Below are 26,350 nucleotides of genomic sequence, written 5' to 3' on the forward strand. Positions count from 1 at the left end.
TCGAGCACCCCGAAGACTTCTTGAGCCCTCGGCTGTGATGGGTTCCAGGCTGACAAAAGAACTGTCGTGTGTGCATTCGCTGACGAGAGAAAGGCTGAGGCAAGTTTGAGTGAACAAGGATGGATTCGTCGGGTCCGTCGTTTCCGTAGTGTAGCGGTTATCACGACTGCTTCACACGCAGAAGGTCCCCGGTTCGATCCCGGGCGGGAACAGTATTTTCCTGCCTATGTCGTATTGTCCTCCAATGAGCCACTTCGGGTGTGGATCTGCCGCATGTCCCTTCGTTTTGCAAGTACCACATTTATTGAATTTTTTAGTTACGATGGCAACATCACTACAAGTTGTCTGTGAAGTAAGGTGCACACAAACAGTTTCCGTGGTGTAGCGGTTATCACGTCTGCCTAACACGCAGAAGGTCCCCGGTTCGATCCCGGGCGGAAACACTTTTTCATCACTTTAATCGAGACTTACTAACATGCATCTGCTACCATCTGTACCCGAAACCTTCGTAATCGCCTTCACGCGTCGGACCAGAGTGTCAATTGCTCACATCGAATAAGAAATTCATTTGATATTGACGGCGAGCTTTTTGCGCTGACTCAGCCACTGACGTGCGATCAGTTTGCACAAAACGCTCGGGCTCGTCCGGGATTTGAACCCGGGACCTCCTGCACCCTAAGCAGGAATCATACCCCTTTTTTTTTTTTTTTTTTTTTTTTTTTTTTACGCCTTAACCACTTTTTTTTTTTTTTTTTTTTTTGAAGCAGACACTCTACCACTCGAACGAATATATCTATTGAAAAAAATATTAAAGAATATCCACCACACAGCCACTTCAAAAGAAGTACAGTACTGAAATTAAAATCCTAAAACATGACTATATAATGTAGACTGCTTACTGAAATAAAGGTTAAAACACGAAAACTTCAGTCCTGGTGTAGAGAAGAAACATACATAAAGGCGGCAAATTCAGAAACAGTATAAAAGAAAATGGCTCACACAGGTGACCTTAGCCAACACCCTCTCTTTCAAATGTCAGGCTAAGCATATTGGCAAAATCATCTCGGAGGCCTGGCAATCGCAAGCGCTGCCAGTAAGCAGTAAGCATGTACTGCCGAAACGCTAGGTGTCCATCCTCTTCATGACAACTGTTGACAAAATGTACGAAATGGCCAATCAACCACATGACGGTATGGAGCTTCGTCCGCGGAAAAAAGGAAGAATCGGGCCGGACGATGATGTCAATAGTATAAGCGGCTTCAGCAGACCTAGTGACAAAAGCAAGTTGTTTCCTGAGCCAACGCCAATTAGCAAGGTGCCCACAGCAGGTGAATCGATGTTCAAGGGTATCCAGGAGACCACACCGAGTACAGGTGTCCGTGTCAGAAAGACCAATACGGTGCAGTCGTACATTGGTGGGAACCAAATTATTTATTACCCTATACCACGTGGACGCCACGGCCATAGAGTGGATCGGCAGACTAACGTTCTTCCAGACGTTCCTCCAGGACACGGATGGAGACGCCAGTTCTATTGGATTGAGACTGGCCAGCCCCTCCCAGCGGGCAATCAAGCTCTTGGTCGTTGGCACCGGTCGCCGCAAGAAGACGTCACCGAGGTAACTCACCGCAATGTAAAATTCCCGAATGTGTTTCAACTTAAAATTTAGGCGTCCGACATCGACAGGTGGAGCAAGGCTCGCCGGACGCACAACAGTAAAAAGCCTGGATGTAATTGAAGTCACTTCTTGCGTAACAATTAGAGTCGTTCGGCGGACGTACAAAGCAGACGCCTTGCGAGTAATGTCAGAGAGGCCCAAGCCTCCGGAGAGACGCGGTTTCGTCATTACCTCGTAACGTAACTTGAATAGATGGCCCTTCCATATAAACCTGCTAGACAATTGGCGCAACCTTTTCGCCACCATCATGGGAAGTGGGAACAGCTGAGCAACATAATAAGCTTTACATAGGACGTAGGTGTCTAAAATTCGGACTTTTTGCAAAATGGTAGCAGAGCGCTGCTCATGGACCATCAGAGCCCCCTGTATCTTCTCGGTGACAGATTTCCAATTGAGAGCCGCCATTTTTAGAGGACACCGATCAATGATAATCCCCAAGGACGTATGGCGATCGACAAAAGTGGCCCAAGGGACGTCAGCATCGCGAAATCCTCGAATATCAAGGAACTTACATTTACCCTGATTGAGACGCGCTCCAGAGACACGACAGTATGCCTCAACTGCCCCTTTCAACAACGGGATATCATCTCGTTGACGGAGGAGAACAGCGACATCATCCGCATATGCCTTAACCGAGAGCTTCCCACCAGAGAGGGACATACCCTGAAGCTTGAGAGCAATAGTCCGAAGCAGCGGTTCCAGGGACAAAACGAATAAAGACATAGAGAGCAGACTACCCTGAGGCACTCCGCGGCGGATAGCAATGGGCGGCGTCAGCTGCCCATTGACAGACACCCGAGCTGTTATTCCCCTGTACAAATTGCCAAGAACACCACGTGATGAAGCGTTAAAACCTATTGTACCTAAAACACGATCTAAAAACACATGACTGACGTGATCAAAAGCCTTATAAAAATCAAGGAAGGCAAAGGCACAATGTACGTTTGTAACCGCCGCAACCGAGACAACATCCCGATATTCGGCTACTGGTGTCAGAATAGATCTATCATGAAAACAACATTGATGTGCACCAATCACACCCCGAAGCAGAGAAGACAGCCGGCTATTGAGCGCTCTAGCAACTGTCTTATAGTCAAAATTCAGCAATGTGAGCGGACGAAGATTGGCAGCAGATAAACGACCAGAGGACTTCGGAATTAAAACAATTTTCCCTACTTTAAAATTGGCAGGCACATCCATCCCTCTGACAATCTCATTTAAAATCTGCGTAAAAATGCCACCCAAAAGAGGCCAAAAACGGAGATAAAATTCTTTAGGCAGGCCGTCTGGACCCGGCGATTTACTGGACGGAGAGCGAGCAATAAAATCGAAAACATCATCTACCTGGAACTCCCGGAGAAATTCGCCGTTCGCGTCAGGCGCGATCGTCGCAGTTAGATCCCCAAAGACATCATCCGAAAGAGACTCACCAGAATCATCGGCAGAATAGAGACTAGTGTAATACTGATGAAGAGCACGAACCATTTCCTCCTGTGCACTAAACTGTCGCCCATCATCCACCGTAAGAGAAGAGATGAAGGAGCGACGACGACGAGTCTGATGCCGTAGCAGGTGGTACAAGGATGTCAGTTCACCTTCAACAAGAGAGTGAGGTTTCGACTTAACTCGCAGACCATCCATCTGTCGTCGTTTAAGGCTCAAGAGCTTGGCTTTAATACGACGAACATCATGGATCCGCAGTGGAGAGGTACCCGCCGCGTCATATAGTTCACGCAGGACAGAGTAGTAATATTCATACGTGGTCTTAAAATCACGCGTCCTAGCAGCACAGTAGAAAATCAAAGTCTGACGAATCTTGTGCTTGGCAAACGCAGTCCACCAAACCAGCAAGGAGGGGTATCGCGGGACAGAGCGAAGACATCGCTCCCACACGCCACTTATAACATCATCCATAGCACTGTCGGCAAGGTGGGAAACATTTAACATCCACTGGGAACGATAAAGTTTTGCAGGTTGGCGACTAAGATTTACAGTTGCAGTAAAAGCACAATGGTCAGAAAAACTAGTAGGAATAACATCGACAGAAAGAATTTTATCACATAAAAAATCAGATAAATAGAATCTGTCGAGTCTACTGCATGAGGACGCGGTAAAAAACGTATATTTCACCAGGGTTGGATATTTGTGTTCCCAAACATCACGCAGATGCATCGTACGAACTAAGTCATGTAAATCACGGCAATAATTAAAATTGGGGGACTGGTCTGCAGGGCGTAAAACACAATTAAAATCGCCTCCGAGCAGGAGACTCCGAGGACTCTGGCGCAAAAGATAAATAAGCTCTTCTTTATAAAAGCGCGATCGAGCCACAGTGTGACCCGAACCAGAGGGGGCATACAAAACAACGAGGCGGAGATCAAAAAGACGACAACCAATCCCACGGCCAGAGTCAAGGAATTCAATGTCAGTAATAGGAATGCCCTCTCGAAAGAAAAGAGCAGTTCCTGTTGAATATTCCGGCGCGACATTAAAAACAGTTTGAAATCCAGGTAGAGAGAGATCAGAAAACAACACTTCCTGCAAAAACACTACGTCCGCACAGGCGTCGTAAATAAACTGCCGCAAAGAGGCAATGCGAACGTCGGACTCAATACGGTTAACATTTAAGGTAAGAAAGGTGTATGCTTGAACCATAGAGAGAAAAGCGAGAAAACAAATCACCTACACCGACGCACCAGCGTCACAGTCCATAGCAGGGGTGACGGAGGCATCCGAGGGAGGGGGACTGCTACTCCGTTCCGCGGATCCCTTACGTTTCGGTTTTTTACGAACAGCATTAACGTTCGGCTGAACGCGTAACTTGCGTCGGCTGGCGGGCAAGGAAACTTCAGCCGCCGGTGACGTAGGAGGGTCAAGTTCTGTATCCGACACCACCCGCGCCGGTCCACATGCGGGATCCGGGGTCGCGGGGGAAACATCCGACAAAACGGAATGGTCAACACCTGCACTAGCTTCCGGCAAACATGGACTGCACGGAGGCGAAACGTGAGCAGGAAGGTCCGAGGCCGCAGAGTTGGAAGGAAGCGGAGCAGCTCCGCTGGCAGAGGTATGGGGCAGCGAAGCAGGAAGTTGTCGCGGCTCCACTTGTTGTGACATCGAAGTCGGTTCGGAAGACGGCGCCAACAGGCCCGACCGACGACCCGACTCGAGAGAAGCTGCGTCGGAGGCCGGAGGGGCGCCAGCAGCCGCCACCGGAACCGCTACCTCAGGAGGGCAGGGAGCAGCTACAGTACACAGTGGCTCGGAGGATGCCGGTCGCTCGGACTGGGGCATCTCAGGGAGATCCTCATCCGTACTATTTCCATCGTGTGGGCGACGCCTCTTATTATTCAAAAGTGGCACACCCACCTGAGGGACAGACGGAACAACATCAGATTTAGCACGCAAAGGAGGAAATTCTGTATCAGGGGTGCGCAAAACCTGTGGCGGGGCGCTACTACCACTGGACTGTGCTACACCAAGAGCAGAACCACCTGCAACGAGGTCAGCGACCGTTAACTTGCGACGCTGTTCGAGAGAATTTTTTAAAACAAAAACTCTCCGCGGACAGTCGGTACGCACGTGACCACTTTCATTGCACAAAAAACAGGTGCCAACCTGACCACTATATGTTACATGGACACGATATCCACCGATCTGCAGGTGAGATGGAATATTCTGCTTAACGTGCATTTCGACTGAACGAATACCACTGTAACATTGCAGGCGATGTTGGCTTGACCAGCGTTCAAGGCGAATGCTCTTTACATCACCATACTTCTGTAGACCCTCCTTAAGATAGACATTATCCACCTCCGGTGGAAGGTTGTAAACACGAACATTGGTATACGTGATGGAAGCATTGGAAAGCAGCACGGTACTTACAGAATCATCCCGATGCCGAAAGAGAACTTGATGACCATATTTAGAAAGAATTTTATCAACCTGAAGTGGGTCCATAAACTTAACAAAGAAAACATACAGTTCGGTATCAAAATAAGCAGTGTGCACCTGATCCGAATGAACACCAAAGGTATCTACCAACCAATCACGAATCTCAAGAGAACTAGGTTGCACATGGCGGGTTGACTTGTCAAAAGCAAAACTAACTGTAGCCTGACGAGGAATAACCTGGGACGACATTTTCAAAATATGCGGTCGAAACCGCTACACAAAAAACACTGAAATAAGGACAGAAAGTAACACAAGGTACGAAACAACGACGGAGAAATACTCTCAGAAGTTGCAACACAACACGTAACAAAAACGATAGTCAACTATACGTAACGCTACGGCGGAGCGGAAGACTAGGCACGTCCACACTGCACGGCGTCTAAAGCGGAACTTACCCCTAGACCAACGAGCCCTGTGACACGGCGATTAGCCAATTATTCCAGTCCCTCGATGTCGTCCAGGGTGCCCTGGAAGTCTCGTGTACGCTGGCGGGATGGGGGCGGCGCGAATTCCCGCGGTCGGCGGCCTTCCTGGGCTATTGGTACCTTCATGTAGAGCTGCCGCTGGGCTCGCACTGCCTGCTGCTAAGAAAGTGATTGCTTTTGCTGATATGACTCGCAATAACGACTGCGCGAAACGCCGCTATCTCGTTAGGGGTGCTACGGCAGACACCCTCTCGAGCACCCCGAAGACTTCTTGAGCCCTCGGCTGTGATGGGTTCCAGGCTGACAAAAGATCTGTCGTGTGTGGATTCGCCGACGATAGAAAGGCTGAGGCAAGTTTGAGTGAAAAAGGATGGACTCGTCGGGTCCGTCGTTTCCGTAGTGTAGCGGTTATCACGTCTGCTTCACACGCAGAAGGTCCCCGGTTCGATCCCGGGCGGGAACAGTATTTTCCTGCCTATGTCGTATTGTCCTCCAATGAGCCACTTCGTGTGTGGATCTGCCGCACGTCCCTTCGTTTTGCAAGTACCACATTTATTGAATTTTTTAGTTACGATGGCAACATCACTACAAGTTGTCTGTGAGGTACGGTGCACACAAGCAGTTTCCGTGCTGTAGCGGTTATCACGTCTGTCTAACACGCAGAAGGTCCCCGGTTCGATCCCGGGCGGAAACACTTTTTCATCACTTTAAGCAAGACTTACTAACATGCATCTGCTACCATCTGTACCCGAAACCTTCGTAATCGCCTTCACGCGTCGGACCAGAGTGTCAATTGCTCACGTCGAATAAGAAATTCGTTTGATATTGACGGCGAGCTTTTTGCGCTGACTCAGCCACTGACGTGCGATCAGTTTGCACAAAACGCTAGGGCTCGTTCGGGATTTGAACCAGCGACCTTCTGCACCCTAAGCAGGAATCATACCCCTAGACCAACGAGCCCTGTGACACGGCGATTGCCAATTATTCCAGTCCCTCGATGTCGTCCAGGGTGCCCTGGAAGTCTCGTGTACGCTGGCGGGATGGGGGCGGCCCTCCTGGGCTATCGGTACCTTCATGTAGAGCTGCCGCTGGGCTCGCACTGAGTGCTGCTGAGAAAGTGATTGCTTTTGCTGATATGACTTGCAATAACGACTGCGCGAAACGCCGCTATCTCGTTAGGGGTGCTACGGCAGACACCCTCTCGAGCACCCCGAAGACTTCTTGAGCCCTCGGCTGTGATGGGTTCCAGGCTGACAAAAGAACTGTCGTGTGTGCATTCGCCGACGAGAGAAAGGCTGAGGCAAGTTTGAGTGAACAAGGATGGACTCGTAGGGTCCGTCGTTTCCGTAGTGTGGCGTTTATCACGTCTGCTTCACACGCAGAAGGTCCCCAATTCGATCCCGGGCGGGAACAGTATTTTCCTGCCTATGTCGTATTGTCCTCCAATGAGCCACTTCGATTGTGGATCTGCCGCACGTCCCTTCGTTTTGCAAGTACCACATTTATTGAATTTTTTAGTTACGATGGCAACATCACTACAAGTTGTCTGTGAAGGACGGTGCACACAAGCAGTTTCCGTGGTGTAGCGGTTATCGCGTCTGCCTAACACGCAGATGGTCCCCGGTTCGATCCCGGGCGGAAACACTTTTTCATCACTTTCAGCAAGACTTACTAACATGCATCTGCTACCACCTGTACCCGAAACCTTCGTAATCGCCTTCACGCGTCGGACCAGAGTGTCAATTGCTCACGTCGAATAAGAAATTCGTTTGATATTGACGGCGAGCTTTTTGCGCTGACTCAGCCACTGACGTGCGATCAGTTTGCACAAAACGCGAGGGCTCGTCCGGGATTTGAACCCGGGACCTCCTGCACCCTAAGCAGGAATTATACCCATTTTTTTTTTTTTTTTTGAACCTGTCTCCGCTGTTAGGACACTAAGCAGTGTGGTTAGCTGCCTTCAGCCCCCGTGGCAATGTCTTGCAGTCCTCCAGCTTTGTTGACCACAGTTAGGTCCCTCGATAAGAGGTGGACAGGTGTCGCATCGCTCTCGCCGTCACTTGTTACCACGAATTGTACTTAACGTAGTTTTCTGCAAGCGTCAGCGTAGCGTCAGTCGAGCTAAGTCGGGCCAAGTCGCATAAGAGGAGCAACAAAATGCGCATTTCCGGTACCGGGAATCGAACCCCGGCCTCCTGGGTGAGAGCCAGGTACCCCAGCCACTTTTTTTTTTTTTTTTTTTTTTTTTTTTTTTTAACGCGTCGGACCAGAGTGTCAATTGCTCACATCGAATAAGAAGTTCATTTGATATTGACGGCGAGCTTTTTGCGCTGACTCAGCCACTGACGTGCGATCAGTTTGCACAAAACGCTAGGGCTCGTCCGGGATTTGAACCCGGGACCTCCTGCACCCTAAGCAGGAATCATACCCCTAGACCAACGAGCCCTGTGACACGGTGATTGCCAATTATTCCAGTCCCTCGATGTCGTCCAGGGTGCCCTGGAAGTCTCGTGTACGCTGGCGGGATGGGGGCGGCCTTCCTGGGCTATCGGTACCTTCATGTAGAGCTGCCGCTGGGCTCGCACTGCTTGCTGCTGAGAAAGTGATTGCTTTGCTGATATGACTCGCAATAACGACTGCGCGAAACGCCGCTATCTCGTTAGGGGTGCTACGGCAGACACCCTCTCGAGCACCCCGAAGACTTCTTGAGCCCTCGGCTGTGATGGGTTCCAGGCTGACAGAAGATCTGTCGTGTGTGGATTCGCCGACGATAGAAAGGCTGAGGCAAGTTTGAGTGAAAAAGGATGGACTCGTCGGGTCCGTCGTTTCCGTAGTGTAGCGGTTATCACGTCTGCTTCACACGCAGAAGGTCCCCGGTTCGATCCCGGGCGGGAACATTATTTTCCTGCCTATGTCGTATTGTCCTCCAATGAGCCACTTCGTGTGTGGATCTGCCGCACGTCCCTTCGTTTTGCAAGTACCACATTTATTGAATTTTTTAGTTACGATGGCAACATCACTACAAGTTGTCTGTGAGGTACGGTGCACACAAGCAGTTTCCGTGCTGTAGCGGTTATCACGTCTGTCTAACACGCAGAAGGTCCCCGGTTCGATCCCGGGCGGAAACACTTTTTCATCACTTTAAGCAAGACTTACTAACATGCATCTGCTACCATCTGTACCCGAAACCTTCGTAATCGCCTTCACGCGTCGGACAAGAGTGTCAATTGCTCACGTCGAATAAGAAATTCGTTTGATATTGACGGCGAGCTTTTTCCGCTGACTCAGCCACTGACGTGCGATCAGTTTGCACAAAACGCTAGGGTTCGTTCGGGATTTGAACCAGGGACCTTCTGCACCCTAAGCAGGAATCATACCCTTTTTTTTTTTTTTTTTTTTTTTTTTTCACACGCCACTTATAACATCATCCATAGCACTGTCGGCAAGGTGGGAAACATTTAACATCCATTGGGAACGATAAAGTTTTGCAGGTTGGCGACTAAGATTTACAGTTGCAGTAAAAGCACAATGGTCAGAAAAACTAGTAGGAATAACATCGACAGAAAGAATTTTATCACATAAAAAATCAGATAAATAGAATCTGTCGAGTCTACTGCATGAGGACGCGGTAAAAAACGTATATTTCACCAGGGTTGGATATTTGTGTTCCCAAACATCACGCAGATGCATCGTACGAACTAAGTCATGTAAATCACGGCAATAATTAAAATTGGGGGACTGGTCTGCAGGGCGTAAAACACAATTAAAATCGCCTCCGAGCAGGAGACTCCGAGGACTCTGGCGCAAAAGATAAATAAGCTCTTCTTTATAAAAGCGCGATCGAGCCACAGTGTGACCCGAACCAGAGGGGGCATACAAAACAACGAGGCGGAGATCAAAAAGACGACAACCAATCCCACGGCCAGAGTCAAGGAATTCAATGTCAGTAATAGGAATGCCCTCTCGAAAGAAAAGAGCAGTTCCTGTTGAATATTCCGGCGCGACATTAAAAACAGTTTGAAATCCAGGTAGAGAGAGATCAGAAAACAACACTTCCTGCAAAAACACTACGTCCGCACAGGCGTCGTAAATAAACTGCCGCAAAAAGGCAATGCGAACGTCGGACTCAATACGGTTAACATTTAAGGTAAGAAAGGTGTATGCTTGAACCATAGAGAGAAAAGCGAGAAAACAAATCACCTACACCGACGCACCAGCGTCACAGTCCATAGCAGGGGTGACAGAGGCATCCGAGGGAGGGGGACTGCTACCCCGTTCCGCGGATCCCTTACGTTTCGGTTTTTTACGAACAGCATTAACGTTCGGCTGAACGCGTAACTTGCGTCGGCTGACGGGCAAGGAAACTTCAGCCGCCGGTGACGTACGAGGGTCAAGTTCTGTATCCGACAGCACCCGCGCCGGTCCACATGCGGGATCCGGGGTCGCGGGGGAAACATCCGACAAAACGGAATGGTCAACACCTGCACTAGCTTCCGGCAAACATGGACTGCACGGAGGCGAAACGTGAGCAGGAAGGTCCGAGGCCGCAGAGTTGGAAGGAAGCGGAGCAGCTCCGCTGGCAGAGGTATGGGGCAGCGAAGCAGGAAGTTGTCGCGGCTCCACTTGTTGTGACATCGAAGTCGGTTCGGAAGACGGCGCCAACAGGCCCGACCGACGACCCGACTCGAGAGAAGCTGCGTCGGAGGCCGGAGGGGCGCCAGCAGCCGCCACCGGAACCGCTACCTCAGGAGGGCAGGGAGCAGCTACAGTACATAGTGGCTCGGAGGATGCCGGTCGCTCGGACTGGGGCATCTCAGGGAGATCCTCATCCGTACTATTTCCATCGTGTGGGCGACGCCTCTTATTATTCAAAAGTGGCACACCCACCTGAGGGACAGACGGAACAACATCAGATTTAGCACGCAAAGGAGGAAATTCTGTATCAGGGGTGCGCAAAACCTGTGGAGGGGCGCTACTACCACTGGACTGTGCTACACCAAGAGCAGAACCACCTGCAACGAGGTCAGCGACCGTTAACTTGCGACGCTGTTCGAGAGAATTTTTTAAAACAAAAACTCTCCGCGGACAGTCGGTACGCACGTGACCACTTTCATTGCACAAAAAACAGGTGCCCACCTGACCACTATATGTTACATGGACACGATATCCACCGATCTGCAGGTGAGATGGAATATTCTGCTTAACGTGCATTTCGACTGAACGAATACCACTGTAACATTGCAGGCGATGTTGGCTTGACCAGCGTTCAAGGCGAATGCTCTTTACATCACCATACTTCTGTAGACCCTCCTTAAGATAGACATTATCCACCTCCGGTGGAAGGTTGTAAACACGAACATTGGTATACGTGATGGAAGCATTGGAAAGCAGCACGGTACTTACAGAATCATCCCGATGCCGAAAGAGAACTTGATGACCATATTTAGAAAGAATTTTATCAACCTGAAGTGGGTCCATAAACTTAACAAAGAAAACATACAGTTCGGTATCAAAATAAGCAGTGTGCACCTGATCCGAATGAACACCAAAGGTATCTACTAACCAATCATGAATCTCAAGAGAACTAGGTTGCACATGGCGGGTTGACTTGTCAAAAGCAAAACTAACTGTAGCCTGACGAGGAATAACCTGGGACGACATTTTCAAAATATGCGGTCGAAACCGCTACACAAAAAACACTGAAATAAGGACAGAAAGGAACACAAGGTACGAAACAACGACGGAGAAACACTCACAGAAGTTGCAACACAACACGTAAACAAAAACGATAGTCCACTATACGTAACGCTACGGCGGAGCGGAAGACTAGGCACGTCCACACTGCACGGCGTCTAAACCGGAACTGCGTACCCCTAGACCAACGAGCCCTGTGACACGGCGATTGCCAATTATTCCAGTCCCTCGATGTCGTCCAGGGTGCCCTGGAAGTCTCGTGTACGCTGGCGGGATGGGGGCGGCCCTCCTGGGCTATCGGTACCTTCATGTAGAGCTGCCGCTGGGCTCGCACTGAGTGCTGCTGAGAAAGTGATTGCTTTTGCTGATATGACTTGCAATAACGACTGCGCGAAACGCCGCTATCTCGTTAGGGGTGCTACGGCAGACACCCTCTCGAGCACCCCGAAGACTTCTTGAGCCCTCGGCTGTGATGGGTTCCAGGCTGACAAAAGAACTGTCGTGTGTGCATTCGCCGACGAGAGAAAGGCTGAGGCAAGTTTGAGTGAACAAGGATGGACTCGTAGGGTCCGTCGTTTCCGTAGTGTGGCGTTTATCACGTCTGCTTCACACGCAGAAGGTCCCCAATTCGATCCCGGGCGGGAACAGTATTTTCCTGCCTATGTCGTATTGTCCTCCAATGAGCTACTTCGATTGTGGATCTGCCGCACGTCCCTTCGTTTTGCAAGTACCACATTTATTGAATTTTTTAGTTACGATGGCAACATCACTACAAGTTGTCTGTGAAGGACGGTGCACACAAGCAGTTTCCGTGGTGTAGCGGTTATCGCGTCTGCCTAACACGCAGATGGTCTCCGGTTCGACCCCGGGCGGAAACACTTTTTCATCACTTTAAGCAAGACTTACTAACATGCATCTGCTACCACCTGTACCCGAAACCTTCGTAATCGCCTTCACGCGTCGGACCAGAGTGTCAATTGCTCACGTCGAATAAGAAATTCGTTTGATATTGACGGCGAGCTTTTTGCGCTGACTCAGCCACTGACGTGCGATCAGTTTGCACAAAACGCGAGGGCTCGTCCGGGATTTGAACCCGGGACCTCCTGCACCCTAAGCAGGAATTATACCCATTTTTTTTTTTTTTTTGAACCTGTCTCCGCTGTTAGGACACTAAGCAGTGTGGTTAGCTGCCTTCAGCCCCCGTGGCAATGTCTTGCAGTCCTCCAGCTTTGTTGACCACAGTTAGGTCCCTCGATAAGAGGTGGACAGGTGTCGCATCGCTCTCGCCGTCACTTGTTACCACGAATTGTACTTAACGTAGTTTTCTGCAAGCGTCAGCGTAGCGTCAGTCGAGCTAAGTCGGGCCAAGTCGCATAAGAGGAGCAACAAAATGCGCATTTCCGGTACCGGGAATCGAACCCCGGCCTCCTGGGTGAGAGCCAGGTACCCCAGCCACTTTTTTTTTTTTTTTTTTTTTTTTTTTTTTTTTAACGCGTCGGACCAGAGTGTCAATTGCTCACATCGAATAAGAAGTTCATTTGATATTGACGGCGAGCTTTTTGCGCTGACTCAGCCACTGACGTGCGATCAGTTTGCACAAAACGCTAGGGCTCGTCCGGGATTTGAACCCGGGACCTCCTGCACCCTAAGCAGGAATCATACCCCTAGACCAACGAGCCCTGTGACACGGTGATTGCCAATTATTCCAGTCCCTCGATGTCGTCCAGGGTGCCCTGGAAGTCTCGTGTACGCTGGCGGGATGGGGGCGGCCTTCCTGGGCTATCGGTACCTTCATGTAGAGCTGCCGCTGGGCTCGCACTGCTTGCTGCTGAGAAAGTGATTGCTTTGCTGATATGACTCGCAATAACGACTGCGCGAAACGCCGCTATCTCGTTAGGGGTGCTACGGCAGACACCCTCTCGAGCACCCCGAAGACTTCTTGAGCCCTCGGCTGTGATGGGTTCCAGGCTGACAGAAGATCTGTCGTGTGTGGATTCGCCGACGATAGAAAGGCTGAGGCAAGTTTGAGTGAAAAAGGATGGACTCGTCGGGTCCGTCGTTTCCGTAGTGTAGCGGTTATCACGTCTGCTTCACACGCAGAAGGTCCCCGGTTCGATCCCGGGCGGGAACATTATTTTCCTGCCTATGTCGTATTGTCCTCCAATGAGCCACTTCGTGTGTGGATCTGCCGCACGTCCCTTCGTTTTGCAAGTACCACATTTATTGAATTTTTTAGTTACGATGGCAACATCACTACAAGTTGTCTGTGAGGTACGGTGCACACAAGCAGTTTCCGTGCTGTAGCGGTTATCACGTCTGTCTAACACGCAGAAGGTCCCCGGTTCGATCCCGGGCGGAAACACTTTTTCATCACTTTAAGCAAGACTTACTAACATGCATCTGCTACCATCTGTACCCGAAACCTTCGTAATCGCCTTCACGCGTCGGACAAGAGTGTCAATTGCTCACGTCGAATAAGAAATTCGTTTGATATTGACGGCGAGCTTTTTCCGCTGACTCAGCCACTGACGTGCGATCAGTTTGCACAAAACGCTAGGGTTCGTTCGGGATTTGAACCAGGGACCTTCTGCACCCTAAGCAGGAATCATACCCTTTTTTTTTTTTTTTTTTTTTTTTTCACACGCCACTTATAACATCATCCATAGCACTGTCGGCAAGGTGGGAAACATTTAACATCCATTGGGAACGATAAAGTTTTGCAGGTTGGCGACTAAGATTTACAGTTGCAGTAAAAGCACAATGGTCAGAAAAACTAGTAGGAATAACATCGACAGAAAGAATTTTATCACATAAAAAATCAGATAAATAGAATCTGTCGAGTCTACTGCATGAGGACGCGGTAAAAAACGTATATTTCACCAGGGTTGGATATTTGTGTTCCCAAACATCACGCAGATGCATCGTACGAACTAAGTCATGTAAATCACGGCAATAATTAAAATTGGGGGACTGGTCTGCAGGGCGTAAAACACAATTAAAATCGCCTCCGAGCAGGAGACTCCGAGGACTCTGGCGCAAAAGATAAATAAGCTCTTCTTTATAAAAGCGCGATCGAGCCACAGTGTGACCCGAACCAGAGGGGGCATACAAAACAACGAGGCGGAGATCAAAAAGACGACAACCAATCCCACGGCCAGAGTCAAGGAATTCAATGTCAGTAATAGGAATGCCCTCTCGAAAGAAAAGAGCAGTTCCTGTTGAATATTCCGGCGCGACATTAAAAACAGTTTGAAATCCAGGTAGAGAGAGATCAGAAAACAACACTTCCTGCAAAAACACTACGTCCGCACAGGCGTCGTAAATAAACTGCCGCAAAAAGGCAATGCGAACGTCGGACTCAATACGGTTAACATTTAAGGTAAGAAAGGTGTATGCTTGAACCATAGAGAGAAAAGCGAGAAAACAAATCACCTACACCGACGCACCAGCGTCACAGTCCATAGCAGGGGTGACAGAGGCATCCGAGGGAGGGGGACTGCTACCCCGTTCCGCGGATCCCTTACGTTTCGGTTTTTTACGAACAGCATTAACGTTCGGCTGAACGCGTAACTTGCGTCGGCTGACGGGCAAGGAAACTTCAGCCGCCGGTGACGTAGGAGGGTCAAGTTCTGTATCCGACAGCACCCGCGCCGGTCCACATGCGGGATCCGGGGTCGCGGGGGAAACATCCGACAAAACGGAATGGTCAACACCTGCACTAGCTTCCGGCAAACATGGACTGCACGGAGGCGAAACGTGAGCAGGAAGGTCCGAGGCCGCAGAGTTGGAAGGAAGCGGAGCAGCTCCGCTGGCAGAGGTATGGGGCAGCGAAGCAGGAAGTTGTCGCGGCTCCACTTGTTGTGACATCGAAGTCGGTTCGGAAGACGGCGCCAACAGGCCCGACCGACGACCCGACTCGAGAGAAGCTGCGTCGGAGGCCGGAGGGGCGCCAGCAGCCGCCACCGGAACCGCTACCTCAGGAGGGCAGGGAGCAGCTACAGTACATAGTGGCTCGGAGGATGCCGGTCGCTCGGACTGGGGCATCTCAGGGAGATCCTCATCCGTACTATTTCCATCGTGTGGGCGACGCCTCTTATTATTCAAAAGTGGCACACCCACCTGAGGGACAGACGGAACAACATCAGATTTAGCACGCAAAGGAGGAAATTCTGTATCAGGGGTGCGCAAAACCTGTGGAGGGGCGCTACTACCACTGGACTGTGCTACACCAAGAGCAGAACCACCTGCAACGAGGTCAGCGACCGTTAACTTGCGACGCTGTTCGAGAGAATTTTTTAAAACAAAAACTCTCCGCGGACAGTCGGTACGCACGTGACCACTTTCATTGCACAAAAAACAGGTGCCCACCTGACCACTATATGTTACATGGACACGATATCCACCGATCTGCAGGTGAGATGGAATATTCTGCTTAACGTGCATTTCGACTGAACAAATACCACTGTAACATTGCAGGCGATGTTGGCTTGACCAGCGTTCAAGGCGAATGCTCTTTACATCACCATACTTCTGTAGACCCTCCTTAAGATAGACATTATCCACCTCCGGTGGAAGGTTGTAAACACGAACATTGGTATACGTGATGGAAGCATTGGAAAGCAGCACGGTACTTACAGAATCATCCCGATGCCGAAAGAGAACTTGATGACCATATTTAGAAAGAATTTTATCAACCTGAAGTGGGTCCATAAACTTAACAAAGAAAACATACAGTTCGGTATCAAAATAAGCAGTGTGCACCTGATCCGAATGAACACCAAAGGTATCTACCAACCAATCATGAATCTCAAGAGAACTAGGTTGCACATGGCGGGTTGACTTGTCAAAAGCAAAACTAACTGTAGCCTGACGAGGAATAACCTGGGACGACATTTTCAAAATATGCGGTCGAAACCGCTACACAAAAAACACTGAAATAAGGACAGAAAGGAACACAAGGTACGAAACAACGACGGAGAAACACTCACAGAAGTTGCAACACAACACGTAAACAAAAACGATAGTCCACTATACGTAACGCTACGGCGGAGCGGAAGACTAGGCACGTCCACACTGCACGGCGTCTAAACCGGAACTGCGTACCCCTAGACCAACGAGCCCTGTGACACGGCGATTGCCAATTATTCCAGTCCCTCGATGTCGTCCAGGGTGCCCTGGAAGTCTCGTGTACGCTGGCGGGATGGGGGCGGCCCTCCTGGGCTATCGGTACCTTCATGTAGAGCTGCCGCTGGGCTCGCACTGAGTGCTGCTGAGAAAGTGATTGCTTTTGCTGATATGACTTGCAATAACGACTGCGCGAAACGCCGCTATCTCGTTAGGGGTGCTACGGCAGACACCCTCTCGAGCACCCCGAAGACTTCTTGAGCCCTCGGCTGTGATGGGTTCCAGGCTGACAAAAGAACTGTCGTGTGTGCATTCGCCGACGAGAGAAAGGCTGAGGCAAGTTTGAGTGAACAAGGATGGACTCGTAGGGTCCGTCGTTTCCGTAGTGTGGCGTTTATCACGTCTGCTTCACACGCAGAAGGTCCCCACTTCGATCCCGGGCGGGAACAGTATTTTCCTGCCTATGTCGTATTGTCCTCCAATGAGCTACTTCGATTGTGGATCTGCCGCACGTCCCTTCGTTTTGCAAGTACCACATTTATTGAATTTTTTAGTTACGATGGCAACATCACTACAAGTTGTCTGTGAAGGACGGTGCACACAAGCAGTTTCCGTGGTGTAGCGGTTATCGCGTCTGCCTAACACGCAGATGGTCTCCGGTTCGATCCCGGGCGGAAACACTTTTTCATCACTTTAAGCAAGACTTACTAACATGCATCTGCTACCACCTGTACCCGAAACCTTCGTAATCGCCTTCACGCGTCGGACCAGAGTGTCAATTGCTCACGTCGAATAAGAAATTCGTTTGATATTGACGGCGAGCTTTTTGCGCTGACTCAGCCACTGACGTGCGATCAGTTTGCACAAAACGCGAGGGCTCGTCCGGGATTTGAACCCGGGACCTCCTGCACCCTAAGCAGGAATTATACCCATTTTTTTTTTTTTTTTTTTTTTTTTTGAACCTGTCTCCGCTGTTAGGACACTAAGCAGTGTGGTTAGCTGCCTTCAGCCCCCGTGGCAATGTCTTGCAGTCCTCCAGCTTTGTTGACCACAGTTAGGTCCCTCGATAAGAGGTGGACAGGTGTCGCATCGCTCTCGCCGTCACTTGTTACCACGAATTGTACTTAACGTAGTTTTCTGCAAGCGTCAGCGTAGCGTCAGTCGAGCTAAGTCGGGCCAAGTCGCATAAGAGGAGCAACAAAATGCGCATTTCCGGTACCGGGAATCGAACCCCGGCCTCCTGGGTGAGAGCCAGGTACCCCAGCCACTTTTTTTTTTTTTTTTTTTTTTTTTTTTTTTTTTAACGCGTCGGACCAGAGTGTCAATTGCTCACATCGAATAAGAAGTTCATTTGATATTGACGGCGAGCTTTTTGCGCTGACTCAGCCACTGACGTGCGATCAGTTTGCACAAAACGCTAGGGCTCGTCCGGGATTTGAACCCGGGACCTCCTGCACCCTAAGCAGGAATCATACCCCTAGACCAACGAGCCCTGTGACACGGTGATTGCCAATTATTCCAGTCCCTCGATGTCGTCCAGGGTGCCCTGGAAGTCTCGTGTACGCTGGCGGGATGGGGGCGGCCTTCCTGGGCTATCGGTACCTTCATGTAGAGCTGCCGCTGGGCTCGCACTGCTTGCTGCTGAGAAAGTGATTGCTTTGCTGATATGACTCGCAATAACGACTGCGCGAAACGCCGCTATCTCGTTAGGGGTGCTACGGCAGACACCCTCTCGAGCACCCCGAAGACTTCTTGAGCCCTCGGCTGTGATGGGTTCCAGGCTGACAGAAGATCTGTCGTGTGTGGATTCGCCGACGATAGAAAGGCTGAGGCAAGTTTGAGTGAAAAAGGATGGACTCGTCGGGTCCGTCGTTTCCGTAGTGTAGCGGTTATCACGTCTGCTTCACACGCAGAAGGTCCCCGGTTCGATCCCGGGCGGGAACATTATTTTCCTGCCTATGTCGTATTGTCCTCCAATGAGCCACTTCGTGTGTGGATCTGCCGCACGTCCCTTCGTTTTGCAAGTACCACATTTATTGAATTTTTTAGTTACGATGGCAACATCACTACAAGTTGTCTGTGAGGTACGGTGCACACAAGCAGTTTCCGTGCTGTAGCGGTTATCACGTCTGTCTAACACGCAGAAGGTCCCCGGTTCGATCCCGGGCGGAAACACTTTTTCATCACTTTAAGCAAGACTTACTAACATGCATCTGCTACCATCTGTACCCGAAACCTTCGTAATCGCCTTCACGCGTCGGACAAGAGTGTCAATTGCTCACGTCGAATAAGAAATTCGTTTGATATTGACGGCGAGCTTTTTCCGCTGACTCAGCCACTGACGTGCGATCAGTTTGCACAAAACGCTAGGGTTCGTTCGGGATTTGAACCAGGGACCTTCTGCACCCTAAGCAGGAATCATACCCTTTTTTTTTTTTTTTTTTTTTTTTTCACACGCCACTTATAACATCATCCATAGCACTGTCGGCAAGGTGGGAAACATTTAACATCCATTGGGAACGATAAAGTTTTGCAGGTTGGCGACTAAGATTTACAGTTGCAGTAAAAGCACAATGGTCAGAAAAACTAGTAGGAATAACATCGACAGAAAGAATTTTATCACATAAAAAATCAGATAAATAGAATCTGTCGAGTCTACTGCATGAGGACGCGGTAAAAAACGTATATTTCACCAGGGTTGGATATTTGTGTTCCCAAACATCACGCAGATGCATCGTACGAACTAAGTCATGTAAATCACGGCAATAATTAAAATTGGGGGACTGGTCTGCAGGGCGTAAAACACAATTAAAATCGCCTCCGAGCAGGAGACTCCGAGGACTCTGGCGCAAAAGATAAATAAGCTCTTCTTTATAAAAGCGCGATCGAGCCACAGTGTGACCCGAACCAGAGGGGGCATACAAAACAACGAGGCGGAGATCAAAAAGACGACAACCAATCCCACGGCCAGAGTCAAGGAATTCAATGTCAGTAATAGGAATGCCCTCTCGAAAGAAAAGAGCAGTTCCTGTTGAATATTCCGGCGCGACATTAAAAACAGTTTGAAATCCAGGTAGAGAGAGATCAGAAAACAACACTTCCTGCAAAAACACTACGTCCGCACAGGCGTCGTAAATAAACTGCCGCAAAAAGGCAATGCGAACGTCGGACTCAATACGGTTAACATTTAAGGTAAGAAAGGTGTATGCTTGAACCATAGAGAGAAAAGCGAGAAAACAAATCACCTACACCGACGCACCAGCGTCACAGTCCATAGCAGGGGTGACAGAGGCATCCGAGGGAGGGGGACTGCTACCCCGTTCCGCGGATCCCTTACGTTTCGGTTTTTTACGAACAGCATTAACGTTCGGCTGAACGCGTAACTTGCGTCGGCTGACGGGCAAGGAAACTTCAGCCGCCGGTGACGTAGGAGGGTCAAGTTCTGTATCCGACAGCACCCGCGCCGGTCCACATGCGGGATCCGGGGTCGCGGGGGAAACATCCGACAAAACGGAATGGTCAACACCTGCACTAGCTTCCGGCAAACATGGACTGCACGGAGGCGAAACGTGAGCAGGAAGGTCCGAGGCCGCAGAGTTGGAAGGAAGCGGAGCAGCTCCGCTGGCAGAGGTATGGGGCAGCGAAGCAGGAAGTTGTCGCGGCTCCACTTGTTGTGACATCGAAGTCGGTTCGGAAGACGGCGCCAACAGGCCCGACCGACGACCCGACTCGAGAGAAGCTGCGTCGGAGGCCGGAGGGGCGCCAGCAGCCGCCACCGGAACCGCTACCTCAGGAGGGCAGGGAGCAGCTACAGTACATAGTGGCTCGGAGGATGCCGGTCGCTCGGACTGGGGCATCTCAGGGAGATCCTCATCCGTACTATTTCCATCGTGTGGGCGACGCCTCTTATTATTCAAAAGTGGCACACCCACCTGAGGGACAGACGGAACAACATCAGATTTAGCACGCAAAGGAGGAAATTCTGTATCAGGGGTGCGCAAAACCTGTGGAGGGGCGCTACTACCACTGGACTGTGCTACACCAAGAGCAGAACCACCTGCAACGAGGTCAGCGACCGTTAACTTGCGACGCTGTTCGAGAGAATTTTTTAAAACAAAAACTCTCCGCGGACAGTCGGTACGCACGTGACCACTTTCATTGCACAAAAAACAGGTGCCCACCTGACCACTATATGTTACATGGACACGATATCCACCGATCTGCAGGTGAGATGGAATATTCTGCTTAACGTGCATTTCGACTGAACAAATACCACTGTAACATTGCAGGCGATGTTGGCTTGACCAGCGTTCAAGGCGAATGCTCTTTACATCACCATACTTCTGTAGACCCTCCTTAAGATAGACATTATCCACCTCCGGTGGAAGGTTGTAAACACGAACATTGGTATACGTGATGGAAGCATTGGAAAGCAGCACGGTACTTACAGAATCATCCCGATGCCGAAAGAGAACTTGATGACCATATTTAGAAAGAATTTTATCAACCTGAAGTGGGTCCATAAACTTAACAAAGAAAACATACAGTTCGGTATCAAAATAAGCAGTGTGCACCTGATCCGAATGAACACCAAAGGTATCTACCAACCAATCATGAATCTCAAGAGAACTAGGTTGCACATGGCGGGTTGACTTGTCAAAAGCAAAACTAACTGTAGCCTGACGAGGAATAACCTGGGACGACATTTTCAAAATATGCGGTCGAAACCGCTACACAAAAAACACTGAAATAAGGACAGAAAGGAACACAAGGTACGAAACAACGACGGAGAAACACTCACAGAAGTTGCAACACAACACGTAAACAAAAACGATAGTCCACTATACGTAACGCTACGGCGGAGCGGAAGACTAGGCACGTCCACACTGCACGGCGTCTAAACCGGAACTGCGTACCCCTAGACCAACGAGCCCTGTGACACGGCGATTGCCAATTATTCCAGTCCCTCGATGTCGTCCAGGGTGCCCTGGAAGTCTCGTGTACGCTGGCGGGATGGGGGCGGCCCTCCTGGGCTATCGGTACCTTCATGTAGAGCTGCCGCTGGGCTCGCACTGAGTGCTGCTGAGAAAGTGATTGCTTTTGCTGATATGACTTGCAATAACGACTGCGCGAAACGCCGCTATCTCGTTAGGGGTGCTACGGCAGACACCCTCTCGAGCACCCCGAAGACTTCTTGAGCCCTCGGCTGTGATGGGTTCCAGGCTGACAAAAGAACTGTCGTGTGTGCATTCGCCGACGAGAGAAAGGCTGAGGCAAGTTTGAGTGAACAAGGATGGACTCGTAGGGTCCGTCGTTTCCGTAGTGTGGCGTTTATCACGTCTGCTTCACACGCAGAAGGTCCCCACTTCGATCCCGGGCGGGAACAGTATTTTCCTGCCTATGTCGTATTGTCCTCCAATGAGCTACTTCGATTGTGGATCTGCCGCACGTCCCTTCGTTTTGCAAGTACCACATTTATTGAATTTTTTAGTTACGATGGCAACATCACTACAAGTTGTCTGTGAAGGACGGTGCACACAAGCAGTTTCCGTGGTGTAGCGGTTATCGCGTCTGCCTAACACGCAGATGGTCTCCGGTTCGATCCCGGGCGGAAACACTTTTTCATCACTTTAAGCAAGACTTACTAACATGCATCTGCTACCACCTGTACCCGAAACCTTCGTAATCGCCTTCACGCGTCGGACCAGAGTGTCAATTGCTCACGTCGAATAAGAAATTCGTTTGATATTGACGGCGAGCTTTTTGCGCTGACTCAGCCACTGACGTGCGATCAGTTTGCACAAAACGCGAGGGCTCGTCCGGGATTTGAACCCGGGACCTCCTGCACCCTAAGCAGGAATTATACCCATTTTTTTTTTTTTTTTTTTTTTTTTTGAACCTGTCTCCGCTGTTAGGACACTAAGCAGTGTGGTTAGCTGCCTTCAGCCCCCGTGGCAATGTCTTGCAGTCCTCCAGCTTTGTTGACCACAGTTAGGTCCCTCGATAAGAGGTGGACAGGTGTCGCATCGCTCTCGCCGTCACTTGTTACCACGAATTGTACTTAACGTAGTTTTCTGCAAGCGTCAGCGTAGCGTCAGTCGAGCTAAGTCGGGCCAAGTCGCATAAGAGGAGCAACAAAATGCGCATTTCCGGTACCGGGAATCGAACCCCGGCCTCCTGGGTGAGAGCCAGGTACCCCAGCCACTTTTTTTTTTTTTTTTTTTTTTTTTTTTTTTAACGCGTCGGACCAGAGTGTCAATTGCTCACATCGAATAAGAAGTTCATTTGATATTGACGGCGAGCTTTTTGCGCTGACTCAGCCACTGACGTGCGATCAGTTTGCACAAAACGCTAGGGCTCGTCCGGGATTTGAACCCGGGACCTCCTGCACCCTAAGCAGGAATCATACCCCTAGACCAACGAGCCCTGTGACACGGTGATTGCCAATTATTCCAGTCCCTCGATGTCGTCCAGGGTGCCCTGGAAGTCTCGTGTACGCTGGCGGGATGGGGGCGGCCTTCCTGGGCTATCGGTACCTTCATGTAGAGCTGCCGCTGGGCTCGCACTGCTTGCTGCTGAGAAAGTGATTGCTTTGCTGATATGACTCGCAATAACGACTGCGCGAAACGCCGCTATCTCGTTAGGGGTGCTACGGCAGACACCCTCTCGAGCACCCCGAAGACTTCTTGAGCCCTCGGCTGTGATGGGTTCCAGGCTGACAGAAGATCTGTCGTGTGTGGATTCGCCGACGATAGAAAGGCTGAGGCAAGTTTGAGTGAAAAAGGATGGACTCGTCGGGTCCGTCGTTTCCGTAGTGTAGCGGTTATCACGTCTGCTTCACACGCAGAAGGTCCCCGGTTCGATCCCGGGCGGGAACATTATTTTCCTGCCTATGTCGTATTGTCCTCCAATGAGCCACTTCGTGTGTGGATCTGCCGCACGTCCCTTCGTTTTGCAAGTACCACATTTATTGAATTTTTTAGTTACGATGGCAACATCACTACAAGTTGTCTGTGAGGTACGGTGCACACAAGCAGTTTCCGTGCTGTAGCGGTTATCACGTCTGTCTAACACGCAGAAGGTCCCCGGTTCGATCCCGGGCGGAAACACTTTTTCATCACTTTAAGCAAGACTTACTAACATGCATCTGCTACCATCTGTACCCGAAACCTTCGTAATCGCCTTCACGCGTCGGACAAGAGTGTCAATTGCTCACGTCGAATAAGAAATTCGTTTGATATTGACGGCGAGCTTTTTCCGCTGACTCAGCCACTGACGTGCGATCAGTTTGCACAAAACGCTAGGGTTCGTTCGGGATTTGAACCAGGGACCTTCTGCACCCTAAGCAGGAATCATACCCTTTTTTTTTTTTTTTTTTTTTTTTTCACACGCCACTTATAACATCATCCATAGCACTGTCGGCAAGGTGGGAAACATTTAACATCCATTGGGAACGATAAAGTTTTGCAGGTTGGCGACTAAGATTTACAGTTGCAGTAAAAGCACAATGGTCAGAAAAACTAGTAGGAATAACATCGACAGAAAGAATTTTATCACATAAAAAATCAGATAAATAGAATCTGTCGAGTCTACTGCATGAGGACGCGGTAAAAAACGTATATTTCACCAGGGTTGGATATTTGTGTTCCCAAACATCACGCAGATGCATCGTACGAACTAAGTCATGTAAATCACGGCAATAATTAAAATTGGGGGACTGGTCTGCAGGGCGTAAAACACAATTAAAATCGCCTCCGAGCAGGAGACTCCGAGGACTCTGGCGCAAAAGATAAATAAGCTCTTCTTTATAAAAGCGCGATCGAGCCACAGTGTGACCCGAACCAGAGGGGGCATACAAAACAACGAGGCGGAGATCAAAAAGACGACAACCAATCCCACGGCCAGAGTCAAGGAATTCAATGTCAGTAATAGGAATGCCCTCTCGAAAGAAAAGAGCAGTTCCTGTTGAATATTCCGGCGCGACATTAAAAACAGTTTGAAATCCAGGTAGAGAGAGATCAGAAAACAACACTTCCTGCAAAAACACTACGTCCGCACAGGCGTCGTAAATAAACTGCCGCAAAAAGGCAATGCGAACGTCGGACTCAATACGGTTAACATTTAAGGTAAGAAAGGTGTATGCTTGAACCATAGAGAGAAAAGCGAGAAAACAAATCACCTACACCGACGCACCAGCGTCACAGTCCATAGCAGGGGTGACAGAGGCATCCGAGGGAGGGGGACTGCTACCCCGTTCCGCGGATCCCTTACGTTTCGGTTTTTTACGAACAGCATTAACGTTCGGCTGAACGCGTAACTTGCGTCGGCTGACGGGCAAGGAAACTTCAGCCGCCGGTGACGTAGGAGGGTCAAGTTCTGTATCCGACAGCACCCGCGCCGGTCCACATGCGGGATCCGGGGTCGCGGGGGAAACATCCGACAAAACGGAATGGTCAACACCTGCACTAGCTTCCGGCAAACATGGACTGCACGGAGGCGAAACGTGAGCAGGAAGGTCCGAGGCCGCAGAGTTGGAAGGAAGCGGAGCAGCTCCGCTGGCAGAGGTATGGGGCAGCGAAGCAGGAAGTTGTCGCGGCTCCACTTGTTGTGACATCGAAGTCGGTTCGGAAGACGGCGCCAACAGGCCCGACCGACGACCCGACTCGAGAGAAGCTGCGTCGGAGGCCGGAGGGGCGCCAGCAGCCGCCACCGGAACCGCTACCTCAGGAGGGCAGGGAGCAGCTACAGTACATAGTGGCTCGGAGGATGCCGGTCGCTCGGACTGGGGCATCTCAGGGAGATCCTCATCCGTACTATTTCCATCGTGTGGGCGACGCCTCTTATTATTCAAAAGTGGCACACCCACCTGAGGGACAGACGGAACAACATCAGATTTAGCACGCAAAGGAGGAAATTCTGTATCAGGGGTGCGCAAAACCTGTGGAGGGGCGCTACTACCACTGGACTGTGCTACACCAAGAGCAGAACCACCTGCAACGAGGTCAGCGACCGTTAACTTGCGACGCTGTTCGAGAGAATTTTTTAAAACAAAAACTCTCCGCGGACAGTCGGTACGCACGTGACCACTTTCATTGCACAAAAAACAGGTGCCCACCTGACCACTATATGTTACATGGACACGATATCCACCGATCTGCAGGTGAGATGGAATATTCTGCTTAACGTGCATTTCGACTGAACAAATACCACTGTAACATTGCAGGCGATGTTGGCTTGACCAGCGTTCAAGGCGAATGCTCTTTACATCACCATACTTCTGTAGACCCTCCTTAAGATAGACATTATCCACCTCCGGTGGAAGGTTGTAAACACGAACATTGGTATACGTGATGGAAGCATTGGAAAGCAGCACGGTACTTACAGAATCATCCCGATGCCGAAAGAGAACTTGATGACCATATTTAGAAAGAATTTTATCAACCTGAAGTGGGTCCATAAACTTAACAAAGAAAAC

At 50.0% G+C, this 26,350-nt stretch overlaps 20 non-coding genes across 20 annotated transcripts; 16 read left to right on the top strand and 4 right to left on the bottom strand.

Annotated features, from left to right (window-relative positions):
- Window positions 1-139: 139 nt before the first annotated feature.
- Window positions 140-212, top strand: Trnav-cac. Its single transcript has one exon. It is a non-coding gene; the product is annotated as a tRNA-Val (tRNA).
- A 158-nt stretch (window positions 213-370) lies between these two features.
- Window positions 371-443, top strand: Trnav-aac. Its single transcript has one exon. It is a non-coding gene; the product is annotated as a tRNA-Val (tRNA).
- Window positions 444-6,447: 6,004 nt separating this feature from the next.
- Window positions 6,448-6,520, top strand: Trnav-cac. Its single transcript has one exon. It is a non-coding gene; the product is annotated as a tRNA-Val (tRNA).
- A 158-nt stretch (window positions 6,521-6,678) lies between these two features.
- Window positions 6,679-6,751, top strand: Trnav-aac. The gene has a single exon. It is a non-coding gene; the product is annotated as a tRNA-Val (tRNA).
- An 877-nt stretch (window positions 6,752-7,628) lies between these two features.
- Trnav-aac lies at window positions 7,629-7,701 on the top strand. Its single transcript has one exon. It is a non-coding gene; the product is annotated as a tRNA-Val (tRNA).
- A 729-nt stretch (window positions 7,702-8,430) lies between these two features.
- Window positions 8,431-8,502, bottom strand: Trnap-agg. Its single transcript has one exon. It is a non-coding gene; the product is annotated as a tRNA-Pro (tRNA).
- A 379-nt stretch (window positions 8,503-8,881) lies between these two features.
- Window positions 8,882-8,954, top strand: Trnav-cac. The gene has a single exon. It is a non-coding gene; the product is annotated as a tRNA-Val (tRNA).
- Window positions 8,955-9,112: 158 nt separating this feature from the next.
- On the top strand, window positions 9,113-9,185 carry Trnav-aac. Its single transcript has one exon. It is a non-coding gene; the product is annotated as a tRNA-Val (tRNA).
- Window positions 9,186-12,556: 3,371 nt separating this feature from the next.
- Window positions 12,557-12,629, top strand: Trnav-aac. Its single transcript has one exon. It is a non-coding gene; the product is annotated as a tRNA-Val (tRNA).
- Window positions 12,630-13,358: 729 nt separating this feature from the next.
- Trnap-agg lies at window positions 13,359-13,430 on the bottom strand. Its single transcript has one exon. It is a non-coding gene; the product is annotated as a tRNA-Pro (tRNA).
- Window positions 13,431-13,809: 379 nt separating this feature from the next.
- Trnav-cac lies at window positions 13,810-13,882 on the top strand. Its single transcript has one exon. It is a non-coding gene; the product is annotated as a tRNA-Val (tRNA).
- A 158-nt stretch (window positions 13,883-14,040) lies between these two features.
- On the top strand, window positions 14,041-14,113 carry Trnav-aac. The gene has a single exon. It is a non-coding gene; the product is annotated as a tRNA-Val (tRNA).
- A 3,369-nt stretch (window positions 14,114-17,482) lies between these two features.
- On the top strand, window positions 17,483-17,555 carry Trnav-aac. Its single transcript has one exon. It is a non-coding gene; the product is annotated as a tRNA-Val (tRNA).
- A 740-nt stretch (window positions 17,556-18,295) lies between these two features.
- Trnap-agg lies at window positions 18,296-18,367 on the bottom strand. The gene has a single exon. It is a non-coding gene; the product is annotated as a tRNA-Pro (tRNA).
- A 379-nt stretch (window positions 18,368-18,746) lies between these two features.
- Trnav-cac lies at window positions 18,747-18,819 on the top strand. Its single transcript has one exon. It is a non-coding gene; the product is annotated as a tRNA-Val (tRNA).
- A 158-nt stretch (window positions 18,820-18,977) lies between these two features.
- On the top strand, window positions 18,978-19,050 carry Trnav-aac. Its single transcript has one exon. It is a non-coding gene; the product is annotated as a tRNA-Val (tRNA).
- Window positions 19,051-22,419: 3,369 nt separating this feature from the next.
- Window positions 22,420-22,492, top strand: Trnav-aac. The gene has a single exon. It is a non-coding gene; the product is annotated as a tRNA-Val (tRNA).
- Window positions 22,493-23,229: 737 nt separating this feature from the next.
- Window positions 23,230-23,301, bottom strand: Trnap-agg. Its single transcript has one exon. It is a non-coding gene; the product is annotated as a tRNA-Pro (tRNA).
- A 379-nt stretch (window positions 23,302-23,680) lies between these two features.
- Window positions 23,681-23,753, top strand: Trnav-cac. Its single transcript has one exon. It is a non-coding gene; the product is annotated as a tRNA-Val (tRNA).
- A 158-nt stretch (window positions 23,754-23,911) lies between these two features.
- Window positions 23,912-23,984, top strand: Trnav-aac. Its single transcript has one exon. It is a non-coding gene; the product is annotated as a tRNA-Val (tRNA).
- Window positions 23,985-26,350: the final 2,366 nt, after the last annotated feature.

This window comes from Schistocerca piceifrons, chromosome 2 (assembly GCF_021461385.2).
Source record: "Schistocerca piceifrons isolate TAMUIC-IGC-003096 chromosome 2, iqSchPice1.1, whole genome shotgun sequence".
NCBI lineage: Eukaryota > Metazoa > Arthropoda > Insecta > Orthoptera > Acrididae > Schistocerca > Schistocerca piceifrons.